This window comes from Anopheles maculipalpis, chromosome 2RL (assembly GCF_943734695.1).
Source record: "Anopheles maculipalpis chromosome 2RL, idAnoMacuDA_375_x, whole genome shotgun sequence".
In the NCBI taxonomy this organism is placed as follows: domain Eukaryota; kingdom Metazoa; phylum Arthropoda; class Insecta; order Diptera; family Culicidae; genus Anopheles; species Anopheles maculipalpis.
In genome coordinates, this window is record NC_064871.1 from 68,246,346 (window position 1) to 68,258,944 (window position 12,599).

The 12,599-nt window shown below is 44.1% G+C and overlaps 1 protein-coding gene across 5 annotated transcripts in view; it reads right to left on the bottom strand.

Moving 5' to 3' along the window:
- LOC126556046 (digestive cysteine proteinase 1) overlaps positions 1-12,599 on the bottom strand; it is a 283,799-nt gene that overhangs the window by 212,841 nt on the left and 58,359 nt on the right. The window contains exon 5 of one of the 5 annotated variants that reach the window (XM_050211219.1): positions 3,667-3,676. The exons of the other annotated variants lie outside the window; for them this stretch is intronic. The gene's annotated coding sequence lies outside the window, so the exon portion shown is untranslated. Of the gene's footprint in view, positions 1-3,666; positions 3,677-12,599 lie in introns of those variants that run through there. 5 annotated transcript variants of the gene reach the window in all.

The following is a 12,599-nucleotide window of genomic DNA, read 5'->3' on the forward strand; positions in this document are numbered from 1 at the left end:
CGTACTTAAGCTTCGTAGCGTTTAAAATGCACCGTCTTGAAGTGTGAATCTTTAGCTATGAATTATTTCCTGTACACTTTAAAAGCTTCTTGAAAACCCTCTTAAGATTATCGTTTGTGTTTCCTCCCTTAAAAAACCCGTTTTAAAACCTAAAACTACTGCACCTTTCTATCCTTGCACCAAATACAACAAAACTACTAGGAAACGTGCACAACAGGCAGATGCAAATACAAACACCCTGGTGAGAATTATTCTGAACGCAAAGCAGAGAGTAGAGCGGAGGAGGAAGTATATTGGATTTTCAATAAAAAAAAAAGTCGAAGAAACACACACAAACAACAACCCTGCGCGTGTCTTTATGCTTCAGTTCCGAAGTGGGACCGTTAGTGTGACTAAGGAAGCAGAGACACGAGAAAGCTTCATCATAATGCAGTACGGACGGTTGCTTGCTGCATCCTGATAAGCTGGTCAGCATTTGACATTGAACGTTTGACATTTCCATTTTACAAAGAGCGTAAAGTGATGTGCATCATGGCTCCGAACTTCAATGTAAAAGTACCGCAAAGGTAAGTTTTTAGTTGTTTATTAAATAATTCTAATTTATAGCAAAACAAGTTTGCACGTCGCTTCACCCTTGTCGCGTTGTATTGCTTAAAGCAACAAGTCTCGTGGTTGCTAATTTACTTGTTTAATATTTGGGTTCGAGTCTACCACCCTCGAGTACTATTGTGTTACCATTCCATAGTGCGTTTCCTGCGTACTAATTACGCTCGTGTCAATGTAATTAAGTGTGGCCAATCTGATACGTCTGCAAGTCACGGCACGAGGCGTCATTGGCCGTCGTGCCAGGCATGTGCTGTGCGTGAATGAGAATACATGTGAAATGTATTAACCTAATTATGGTTTGGTTCCGGATGAAAGTCCGTTCGGTACTCGGAAGGGTTATTATCGCATTATGGAAATGGGTGACGGGCGTTGAACGTGATGTAAAATAACATGTTGTGACGTATTATAATGGATTTGTGTTTTTTTTATACACGAAAAAACTGTAGAAATGTTTCGAGTTTTTAAGGTTTCGTTTCTGTTTTGTGCGTAGCTTCAAAGTTAATCTCAAAATCTTTAGATCTCGTCGATCTCGTCACACAAATGTGTTTTTTTGTCGTGAAGGCCTGGTCGTTTTTCATAAGCCAATACAATAATCGAGGCGAGTAGAATTCGTGTAATATGGGTTTTATTTTTTTTTATTTATTTATAATTGATTATTACGGTCCAGTGCCGTATTATCAACACCGCTCGTGTTGAATAAATGTTATGATCATATTGATAAGGCATTTTCTCCTTATTCTTTGCCTTATCCTGGGCATTTTCGGTTATGGTTGTGGTGATGATAATGATGATGATGTATTGGTGGATGATTTATTTGTCTGCGTACAGTGTTCTCCAGTGCAGTCCAGCAATGACATTCCAAGCTCAATCTAGTCAGCGTTCAATCTAAGGATGAACGGCAAGCTCTATCCCGCAGCAGCGAAAGCGACTTCACTACTCTCGAGACTGAACCCGCCATACAGCCCGAACCCAACGCCAACGCTGTCAAACTCAATGTGTCAATGCTGGACTGGACTATAGAACACTGCACTGTGAACAACGCCTGCCTGTTGGAATCGCCCTCGAGTGCTGTTGCCCAGTGATCGGATCACCCGTGGCACTACAAAAAATAGACTTAAGACGTAGACAACACAACATTTAACAAAAAAAGGAATGAGGAAATACGAATAAGGATTGGAAGGATACTAGGGATGTGGAATCACAGGACAAGACCGTTGTCTGTGGCGAATCGGTAAACGATCCTCATGTAGGGGAGGTCCTTGGTAGCCAACATTTCTCTAATTTCTGTACCCGTTCGTCTGCCGATATTCTCGACTGCGCTCGACAAGGAGGGTCTTGCGGTTTCAAATCCCGCGCAGGACCACAGAAGGTGATCCACATCGTGGAATCCGTCACCGCAGCCACACACTTTTGTCTGAGCCAGAGTTATACGCTGTAGATGAGCATTCAATGCAAAATGATTCGACATCAGTCGTAACATCATTCGTATGAACGTCTTAATCAACCATCCGATCCCTCTACTATTATTCCACCAGTTGAGGTACCTGAAGTTTTTGCAAAACACTTTGCAAACTCAAAACAGAAAAGATCCCAATTCCTCAAATAGATGCCACTGACAATAGATACAATAGATTATTTTCGAAAGCAAAACTAAACTGAGCACTTAGCAAATGTCAGGGCAAATCTCCAGGCCCTGACAACATAGGTTATCCTTTGCTTAAAAACCTTACGCCTCAAGCCAAATTAACACTCCTTAAGATTTACAATCACATCTGGTCTACCGGGAATATTCCGGCGAATTGGAAATCTCGCTCCTTAACTGTATGGCTAAGGTGCTGGAAAGGATGGTAAACCGTAGACTCACACAGGAATTAGAAGATCGTAGCCTCCTCAACAATCACCAGCATGCGTTTCGGTGTGGTAGGGGTACGGAAACGTAGTTTGCCAGACTGGACGATTTACTAGAGAAAACCAGAAGTAACGAACACCACATAGACCTAGCAATAATAGAGCTTAGCAAAGCCTTTGACCGGACAACGCGTCATGCCATCCTTTACAGCTGTCCCGCTGGGGTTTTGGTAGACTTCTAACCAAGTTCATTGAAAACTTCATCACGGACCGGACATTTAGAGTATTAATAGGAACCGAATTATCCAATAACTACTCACTGGAGAACGTTGTCCCACAAGGTGCCATTATCTCTCCCAACCATTTCCTCATTAGCATGGAATCCCTGTTTTGCTCTAGTCCTACAGAAATCCATGCATTCAAACCAAACTCCTGCAAACAGGGGTTGACGGGATTCGACAGTGGTCGAGAGGATCGGGTTATGAAATATCCCACCCTAAATCCAAAATCCTCCACATTTGTAAACACACGCCCTGTACAAACCGACGACCGATCAAATACAACAACACACAAATACCCAACGCACGGACTGCCGACATACTCGGCGTAACCTTCGATTGTCGGCCGAACCTGTTCCGGATGCTTCGAGCCGGCAAAGCTCGGGCCTCTCGTATAACCCAAAACCGCATCATCAACACCTTGCTCCTACCCAAACTACTATACGGCATTGAGATTGTTTCAAGCGAACGAGCAACCTTCGAGAAGAGAGTAGCACTTATTTACCACACAGCCATCCGCTATGCCTCTGGTGCATTTGTCACCAGCCCGATCAACTCCCTCCTCTGCAAAAGCGGCCTCCTTCCTATGAAACATATCATCACCAAACGACTAGTGAAAGCTGCAGCTCGGATCCTTGAGAAAGGACTCGACACAACTGCAATCCTCACCAGAGCAAACGCAAAACTACAGAAACTCACCAACCACCAGTTACCACCGATCATCCAATCCACCCGCCGGGGAATCCGTCCCTGATACCACCGTACACCTGCCATAGACTGGGAACTCAAACGCTCTCTCCGGAGATCCGGAAAAACAGCCACATCGCCAATAGTACCTTTATTCACTTAATTCAGACTAAATACAAACATTTTCATCATATCTTTAAGAATGGCTCCGTTCATCTGGACTCAGCCGGCTGTGGGATCCACTCCACCACGGACTTCTGCGCCATCAAACTTCCTAATCACACCTCCATCTTTTCCGCCGAGGCAATAGCAATTCAACTAGCCGCCGACGAAGGACTACAGACTGACCGACCGAACGTCATCTTCAGTGACAGTGCCAGTGTTCTGGCTGCCCTGACACACGGCACCTCCAAAAAACCCCACATCCAGCTCCAAGACTCCATACCTGCGCTCCCGACAATCGTTTTCTGTTGGACTCCGGTTCATTCCGGAATCAATGGAAACGAGAAAGCCGACCAACTTGCCAACGACGGTCGGCTCCGTTCTGAGGAACCATACAACACCCTTTCACGCCTTGATGCCATCCACTTTACCAACACCACCATCTCCCAACACTGGAACTCCACATGACACAACGTAGACCTAAGCAACAAACTCCGTCCTATCAAGCACAACACCTTTTCATGCGAAGATACCGAATCCAGCCACATCCAACGAGTCCTTTCACCCCTCCGTATAGGTCATACCCGCCTTATGCACTCCTACCTCCTAGAAAAATCCAGTCCTCCACTCTGCAGCTTCTGTGGTGTTGACATCACCGTCCGCTGAATCCTCACCGATTGCCATGGATACACGACACACCGAGCCACCTGCCAACTAGAAACTGATTTAACGACAATCCTATCACCCAACAAACTCCAGCAGAACCGCCTCATTAGATTTTTACACATCAGTCATTTATACAAAGAAATTTAAGCAATAGTTCAAACTTATCCGATACCATATGCCATAATAGTTTCCATAGTTTTATAGGCAATTGTTGGAACATTGTTTTACTTTTTTTGTAAATCCTCCGACAGTCGACTTGTCGGAGGAGCGGATTGCGGCACACAAAAGATTGTTGTTGTGGTGATGGCAAGGGAACCAACTGTTCCTCAAAAGACAATAAATAGGGGGCGAAAAGGCTTTTTGCTCTCTCTCCATTTTCAAAAGCGAATCAACTGGTAACTATTAGCTGCGACAAACAAAACTTATCCGAAATTAAATCCGCGAAAGAACATTGGTGCCGTGACCAGGATATTTACAACCCGAATACTCGCGATTTTTTCGATAAGTTTTAGCATAATCCACGCGCGCGCATTTCGGTAGTTAGCTCGCATTTTAGTACACTACACTCGAGTACGCAACTTTCGCACCGTTTAACAAAATGCCTACTCAAACAATTTTGGCTTCACGAAGGACGATTTTGCTCACTACTTTGGTGCGACACGAACAGTTTTTACGGGAATTTGATCCCGAGCGAGACTCCAATGCCGTGGAAATACGACTTAATAAAGTCCAGCAGTTGGCAAACGATTTGGAGAACATTCAACAACAGCTGGAAGATGCATCAACCACTGTTGAAGAATCCGAGCATAACGACGCGTTGAGGCAGGATTTCGAGCCACGCTTAATCTACGTGGAAGGCGAATTGAAAGCGAAAATGAAGGAAATTTCGCGTAATGAGGCCGCGCAGCAAAAGGCTGGCAACAGCTCCCTGAAGGGAATAAAATTGCCCACCATCACACTCCCGGAATTCAATGGTGACTACATGCAATGGTTGACCTTTAGGGACACTTTCGAGTGTCTTATACACGACAACGTAGATTTGCCCGCCATACAAAAATTTCACTACTTGCGTGCAGCGCTGAAGGGTGAAGCGGCGCAAGTTATCGAGGCGATTACAATCAGTGCGGCAAATTATGACCAAGCTTGGAAAATGGTCACTGCAAGATATTCCAATGAATATTTGCTAAAAAAGCGTCACCTGCAGGCCATGTTTAGCATGAAGCCGATCAGGCACGAAGGTGCGTTGACCCTTCATCAGCTGGTTGACGAATTTGAGCGCCACAAAAATACGCTTCACCACTTGGGTGAAGATACTGACGCTTGGAGCAGTATTTTGGAGCATTTATTGTGCACCAAGCTGCCAACAATCACGCTCCGTGATTGGGAAGAGCACGCTTCCAATGACGAAAATCCAAGCTACGAGAATCTTGTAATTTTCTTACAACGTCGAATGCGAGTACTCGAAACATTGTTAGTAAACAAACCAGATACGTCACTCGCGGAGCCTATCACACACACGCGACGTCCAAATTTACTGCGCGCTACGAGCTTTGCGACCGCCGATAGAGAACCTCACAGTTGCCCTGTATGCAATATGCCTCACGCCGTTACGCGATGCCAGCGATTCCTTGCTATGGATCCTGCACAACGATACCGAACAGCTTTAGACACACGAATTTGCCTAAATTGCTTGCGGGACAATCACCGAGCGCGTGATTGCTCCTCGCAATACAAGTGTCGACACTGCCATTTAGCGCACCACACACTACTACACGCACAAGTTTCACACGGCACATTTCCCACTGCACCCACCACGCCAGCTGCGCGAAATGCTCCCGTAAATGCACCACACAGCACTAACGATCACATGGCGAATACACAAGCACACTACGTAGCAGCACACACGAGCAAGCAAACGTACGATCACGTTTTTCTCCAAACTGCCGTAGTTCGGATAGTTGACGCGCACGGTGTCGCTCATCCTGCGCGAGCACTTTTAGATAGTGCGTCTCAGCCTGATCTTATGAGCCGCCAGCTTGCTCATAGATTAGCGCTTAAATGCGATGCGATTAACATCGCACTTATCGGAGCGGGAAATTCGAACACCCCGGTGACAAAATCGGTGCGTGCCAACATTTCATCACGAACGAGCCCGTATGAGTTGAGCGCCGACTTTTTGATAGTAGACAACTTGATAGGGAATCTGCCAGCACATGACGTGAACGCGAATGATTGGCAAATACCCTCGAATTTTATGCTTGCTGACCCCCAATTCCATAAGTCGGCACCGTTAGATCTCATCCTCGGTGCCCGGCATTACCACGAATTCTTTCAAAGTGGGGCACAACATAAAATCTCGTCAGGGCTTCCCGTCCTCATCGAAAGTGTGTTCGGATGGGTCGTGAGCGGCTCAGCATCGTCTTTGAATCCTGCTGAGGAAAACTCGAATGCAACATCCATCGTTTGCATGAGCACTCTAGAGGAATCGCTCGAACGATTCTGGAATGTAGAAGAGTTGCAGGTTAGAGATTGCTACTCACCTGAAGAGCAACTATGCGAAACACTTTTTAAAGAAACCACCCAACGCGACGATTCGGGTCGGTATATCGTCCGTTTACCTCGACAGCCTGACTTTAACGTGAAGTTCGGCCAGTCCAAGGCAACAGCATTGAGACGCTTCGAATTGCTGGAAAGGAGGCTGGAACGCGATCCACAACTAAAAGCGGACTATGTAGATGATTTCATTGGTGGTGCCAATACAGTAGAAGATACTGTCCGTCTTCGCCAGGAGCTATCGGATCTGCTTGCGAAAGGTGGATTCGAATTGCGCAAGTGGACATCGAATCATCTAAGTGTTCTCAGCGGTTTAAGTGCTGATCGGATCGGCACCCAGTCATCGTTGCAGTTCATTCCCAATGAAACGGTGAAAACACTCGGTATCTCCTGGCAACCAGAATCTGATGAGCTGTGTTTTGATTCGAACGTTTGTGTTGAATCAACATCCTCAACGAAGCGATCCATACTATCAGGCATCGCGAAGATGTATGATCCGCTTGGGCTGATTGCACCTGTATTGGTCCGTGCAAAGTTGCTAATGCAGGAATTATGGCTGCTAAAATCCGGCTGGGATGATCCCGTTCCCGAACAGATCTACAACAAATGGACAACGATTAGTGATGAATGGCAATCTCTAGCTACGTATAAAACTAATCGTCATGTTCTTTTACCTAATTCACAAGTAGAGCTCCACACGTTCACCGATGCCTCCGAAGCAGCCTACGGGGCCTGTATCTACGCGCGTTGTGAAAACGAGGAAGGAGAAATACGGATCAGCTTACTAGCATCGAAGTCCCGAGTAGCACCTCTTAAACGCGTCACATTGCCGAGGCTCGAACTCAACGCAGCTGTTTTGGGAGCCCATCTCCATCACCGGGTCCAGAAGGCGATGCAGATCGATAGCGTCGAGTCCTTCTTCTGGTCAGATTCGACTGTAACGCTGAAGTGGATAGCATCTCCACCCAATACGTGGAAAACATTCGTGGCGAACCGTGTTGCTGAATTGCAGCGCTTTTCTCATCCGCGACAATGGCGACACGTTCCTGGTTCCAGCAATCCGGCCGATTTGGTCTCTCGCGGCATGTCGGCAGCGAATTTCATCAAAAGTCGACAGTGGCGCTCCGGTCCGGATTGGCTAGCTTTTCCTTCATCGTCATGGCCCAGCTCAAAGCCTGATTCCATCGACGGAGTGGATCTAGAAATCCGGCAGGTGAGTGCAAATATCGCTTCCACATCGACTCATCCATGGTTCGATATTTCATCGTCGTATTCTAGATTGGTGCGTATAATTGGGTACTGCGTACGTTTTACGCGTAATACTCAACTGAAGGCGCGCACACAACCATCATTACACCACAACGTAGCACCACTAAGCATCACGCCAGAACACTTGGAAGCAGCTAAAATTGTGCTTTGCAGATTAGCACAGCAGGATGCCTTCGCTCACGAAATCAAGCACTTGACAAAGGGAGAAGCCTTATGGAAGCAGTCATCGATACGCAAGTTAAGCCCCTTCATCGACGAGACGGGCGTAATACGAGTGGGAGGACGATTAAAGCTCTCGCAGTTGCCGTACCAGTCGAAACATCCCGTGGTGCTTCCTAAACAGCATAAGTTTACTCGTCTCATGGCTGAACATTACCACGAACAACTTATGCATGCTGGCGGCAGACTTCTACTATCCCAGATGAGAGAGCAGTATTGGCCACTAGACGGACGTCGACTGGTGAAAAGCATCGTGCGGAATTGCTTTCGCTGTATTCGCCAAGATCCCGCATTGGCACAGCAACCCATTGGTCAACTCCCATCATCACGCATTACACCGAGCCGGCCTTTCTCCATCACTGGAGTGGATTACGCCGGACCGTTCTACTTAAAGCCTGCGCATCGAAGGGCCGCAGCTACTAAGAGCTACCTGTGCGTATTTGTTTGTTTCACCACGAAGGCGGTTCATCTTGAACTCGTGGGAGACCTCACAACCGCAGGATTCTTAGCCGCACTACGACGTTTTACTTCGCGCCGCGGCCTACCGTCCCACATCCATTCCGACAACGGTAAAAATTTTGAAGGAGCCGAACGCGAGCTCAGGGAGCTTTTTCAGATGTTCGACGACGAGCAACAACGGAACGTCATTGTTGCTGATTGTGCAAATAAGGGCATCACGTGGCACTTCACTCCACCGAAAGCTCCAAACTTCGGTGGATTATGGGAAGCAGCAGTCAAAACCGCGAAAAGACATCTCTACCGGCACCTAGGCGGCACGAGGCTGTCTTACGAAGGCTACTGTACCGTGCTCCAACAAATAGAGGCAGCAATGAATTCCCGACCATTGTTACCACTATCCGATGATCCCGACGAACTAGCTGCACTAACACCGGCACACTTTCTAATCGGCACATCGATGCATGCTGTTCCCGAGCCGGACTACACTCACCTGAAATCGTGCACCCTGGATGATCTTCAGAAGTGGCAGCTGCTAGTGCAACGTTTTTGGAAACATTGGGCCACCGAATACCTACAAGAGATGCAGAAAAGTTACACACGGCCGGGCAGCAACAACAACAACATACTTACCGGCAGGTTGGTGATACTAATGGACGAATCTTTACCTACTACTCGTTGGCCTCTAGCTCGCATCATACACACTCACCCCGGAGAGGATCAGATCGTGCGCGTGGTAACACTGAAAACCGCGAAGGGAATAATAAAGCGTCCGATCACGAAAATTTGCATCTTGCCGCTGCGCACCGACAACGAGGACAACACATGCTGATAGGATCACGGTTTTGACATCCGTCAAGGTGGGGGAGGATGTTGGAACATTGTTTTACTTTTTTTGTAAATCCTCCGACAGTCGACTTGTCGGAGGAGCGGATTGCGGCACACAAAAGATTGTTGTTGTGGTGATGGCAAGGGAACCAACTGTTCCTCAAAAGACAATAAATAGGGGGCGAAAAGGCTTTTTGCTCTCTCTCCATTTTCAAAAGCGAATCAACTGGTAACTATTAGCTGCGACAAACAAAACTTATCCGAAATTAAATCCGCGAAAGAACAGCAATAGTTTTCCATAATATTTTAGCCACATATGCATTAGTTTCATATTAGATTAAACCATCCTTTTTTTATACAGTAGAGAGGCGAATGTAGTCTCTAAGACTCAAAACCTCTATAAATAAACAAGAAAAATCGTATGAACGCCCGATCTACAGAGAGCCTATGGGTTTTAATAACTATATAATAACTATATAATATGCGTTTCAATAACTTTTTTTTATATTATCACTTATATACTAAGGGTATTTAATTCTTTAGAATTGAAATAAATCTAGTTAAAATAAGTTACTAATAAATTACTCTATGATTACTTTTATGAATACTATTTGATGGAATGATCCTCATTGGAACAATTTTGAACTACGTAAAGTCTTCAAAAAAACTTATAAAAAAAATTTAGTTTTTTCAAATTAAATTTAAACAACCTAGCCTGTTCTTCTTCTTCTTGGCTTAACAACCTCTTAGGTCACGCCGGCTATCAAATTGCATACTAGACTGCCGATTCCTCGTGGTTGAATAGTCAGTCCTCACTACGCGGGGACGGTCCGGATAGGATTTTAATATGAAGACTGGCGACCCCTTAGCCTGTTGTACAGCAAATGAAGAATAATAAAAATGATATCAGATTTCGTCGAAAACATGAGAAACCTTGAAGTTATGTTGAAAAATGAGAGTTATGTGTATAACATATGTGTACTATTGACAATACGGCGTAGAGCCGTCATACTAAATTAAATAATAAATATGGGTACTATAATATTATGAAGATACAACTTCCAAAAATTTACCGAATAAATAAATAATAAAGTTATTGTACTTCACCTTCAGCACTATCATAAATACTAGGCGTCTCCATCAGGTTTGTCTTTTAGTATCCTTGTTAACGGTAGCCAACAGGTTCGCCGGATTATGCTGTGGTGCGCACAAAATATTTCGTCCTGTACCGGCCGTTGAATGGCGCTGTTACGGCTTGCTTGTTCGTCCTAAGCTCGTGGCAGTGTTAGTTAGTGTACACGAAGGCACTTGACCAGGAGTAAATTCCCTAAGAAGTAGGCAAGACTAGGTATGTAAAGTTCATTCCCAAATACGGGTACGAAATAAGAAAAGTTGTGACGATTTTAAGAAAAGTAGGAAAAAAGATGAGCACCTGCCTATCGAGAAAAACCAGCAAAAGACTGCGCCAGAACTGTGCGTACCATTACCAAGTAAGATATGAAAGAGAATATACATACACGCTTGTTTCAACGGCATTCAAAACGAGTTGAACTCGTGCATCGAGTCAAGGGACTGGCGGTTCTCACAAAAACTGAAGGACACTTCCTTGTAGTGAATTTTAAGTACGTTTCAAGTGAAGCTAGTGCTCAAATTCACAGAAGCATACGATTAGTGGCACGTAAACCATAAACCCTATATCCCTAAGAAGAATGATTATTACACGATGCGACACAATAAATGATAAACTTGCTTGTAGCTTATAATATATCCAAAAAGCGCTCGTGTTACGAACAAGTTTAAACAATGCAAATCCTTCTTCTTAAGCATCCTAGCCTCAAAAGGTCTTGTCAGCCACTTTTGGCTTCGTTGAATTTATTTTAAGTGATACCAAATAAACCACTTCTTTAAGGGCAGACGATCCAGACGGGATTCGATACACAACTCCAACAACTTTATTTATGTCGATAAAAATAAATTAGCTAAGATTTCACTTAAACAGCCTACCTCTTCCACAATGATTAGAAAATAATTTTAAAAATACGATGAGGAAAATATTACCAGTTTTGAAGTTATGTCGGTAAATACGACGTAAGTCTAGAAAAAGCGATGTTGAATAATTTACAAAGCGAGATTTTATAATCCATAATTGACTGGAGATTTCAAGATATAACATATCTGTACTGTACAGGGCCGGACCGGACTGACTATCCTCACTACGTTGTATTTATAAGTTAAGCAATACGGTCAGGCCGTTCCTCAAAGAAAACTTCTATCATATTATGAATTAACAGATGCAGCAGATAATAAAGTTTTTATACTTCAACTCCAACAGTACCATAGATACTAGGCGTTTCCATAATGACTATCTTCTTAGTATCTTTCTTCTTAAGCACTGCAGCCTCAAAAGGTCTTATCTACCAATTTTAGCTTCTTTGAATTTATTTCAACCGATACTATACAACCAGTCGGCTAAAGAGTTATAAAGGCCCTCAAGTTGTACGGGATTCATCTCATGCAAGCTTGTGTGAAAAATCACGGTAGATTGTGACCATTATGCGTAGGACATAAAAAATATTATTTAAATAAATCATTATTAAAATGAGGAAAGTTATTGGAAATTATTGTTAAGCGTCGCAAAAGCTGGATTATGTTTACGACTAATTTATAAAGACATTTCACTAACTTATTTCATCATTTAAACGAGACAGTTCATACTGTAATTTAAATAATTCTTCAGTGAGTCATATTTTTTAATTTAAATGGCTTAATATACGTCAAAAAATAATATTTGAACATTATTTGAGTAGAAAGTTGATTGCAATACTAAAACTTCATTAAAACTATTTAAAATAAGATTTTTTTTTAGATTTTATAAACCAATAGTTTTAATATTTTCAATATGTCCCACTCAGCCATGTTCACAAACGACTGTGGAGCTTGCATGTGAGTTTGCTGCGTGCAACTTGAGGGCCTATATTACTCTTTAGCCAACCAGTCTTTTGTACAGGGAGACGGTCAAGATGGGAT